At 51.7% G+C, this 1,688-nt stretch overlaps 1 pseudogene; it reads right to left on the minus strand.

The window, feature by feature from the left end:
* Window positions 1-202: 202 nt before the first annotated feature.
* Window positions 203-1,460, minus strand: LOC100764738 (annotated as a pseudogene).
* Between the last annotated feature and the right edge of the window lie 228 nt (window positions 1,461-1,688).

Below are 1,688 nucleotides of genomic sequence, written 5' to 3' on the forward strand. Positions count from 1 at the left end.
CCTCTACTTTACTATTTTTCCTGAGAAATCTTTTTTAAGCATATAAACTTTTTTTTTTTTGGAAAATTGTCTTAGAAACAGTAAATTCCAGGAAGCAAGCTTCTGAGAAGTTCAGCTCTAAGGCTAGGCACAAACGGCAGACGTCTCTAGTGGGACTCTGGTACATCTGAGAGTTCCTTCTCCTCTCGCTGGTCGTCGTCTTCTAAAGCTGCTTTTGTAAGCTCTCCAGGTATTCCTTGACATTATTATAACCATAAAACTTGGCCAGATGAATGAGAATTCCAGTGGCACAGCGACCATCTCACTTCCGGCAGTAACTGCAATTGCAAATCCCATGGCAAGGAGGACAGGTCCACTCCGGATCCAGCAACGCTGTCCGCACATCCTCCCCGTAGCGATTGCGCAGGCACGGCCCACAGAACTGTCCCGTACACCGCCACAGCCCTGGTTCCGGCTGACACTGGTGGCAGGTGTTACCCAGCACTTTGTCGTACACTTTATCACGGGCAGTTATGGCAATATTTTCCAAGTTTTTTCAGTGATGTCTTCTACTGAACGGTAAGAAGAGACTCGGTGATGTCGTCTATACTTCTGGCATTTCCCCCCCACTAATTGTCTTCCTTCTTCGGAAACTGTAAAGCTCTTCGGTGAGCTTGGCGGCGGAGAAGGCGAAGTTTTCCAGGGCAAACTTCTCCGGGGGCCGTGCGCTCCGGGTTGGGTTTGTGCGCCGTATGATCTGTCCCTCTGAGAAGGCCCATCGCGACGTTCTCCTCTTAGAAGCTGAGGTTGGGTTCGCATGGGGAAGAAATCTGGCACCGAGTTCAATTCCACCAACAATTGAGCGAGCATGGCCTCATTCTCTTTGATATTCCTGGCCCTTTTCAGCAGAGCATCCGAATTCTCCTGGCCCTCAGCCTTGGAGTCATCCTCGGACTGGGAGGCTGTGTCTTCCCCTTCCTTGGCCTGTCTGCAGCTTTTCTCTCTTCCAAGATCAGTCTGCTGTCCAAGCGTGAGCTGTTTTTACCTGGTGTTTTCGCCAGTTTTTTGGTGGAGAATTTTAAGGCTACTCGAAGACCAAAACTGCTTCAGGTGGACCTGCCTCTTCTAGGTACCGCCTCCTCTTCATCGTCTTGCTCCTCCTCACTCACCACAGATGCTTTGCCACTATCACTCAGCTCTGACTCCAAGAGACTCAGCACACTCTCTGTAAATCCTTCAAAATCTTCAGCTTCTGAATCTGTGTCCTCTATGAAAATCCTCCTTAGCTTGTCAGTGAGGTATTTGGAATGGAAACACACATCCTGTTTCTACAACTCCAGCGAGTCCAAACTCTCGAAGCTCTCTGACAGAGTTTCCATGGGAACATCATCCTGGAAACCCATAAACTCTTAATCGTCAATGGGAGCATTGAAGATGTCCGCTACTTCTTTGGGGATCAGGGGGTGCATAGCCAGCTCCATCTTCCCTGCCGGGCTCGGCCTGCGCCCTGCATGCGGCCACCTGGGCTGGCGCTGCCCCGAGCACGCAGCGCGCGCCGAGTTTGCCTTGGAGCAGCGCACTGAGTGCGGACAGGGGACCACGGTGCACCGTGCGCTGCGTGCAGCCTCACACGGCCCTCCGGGCCATGCGCCCGCACCTGGGTCTCGCCACCTGCGGTCCCTCGAAAAATGTTTATATTTAAGAAGGAT

This window comes from Cricetulus griseus, chromosome X (genome assembly GCF_003668045.3).
Source record: "Cricetulus griseus strain 17A/GY chromosome X, alternate assembly CriGri-PICRH-1.0, whole genome shotgun sequence".
Taxonomy (NCBI): domain Eukaryota; kingdom Metazoa; phylum Chordata; class Mammalia; order Rodentia; family Cricetidae; genus Cricetulus; species Cricetulus griseus.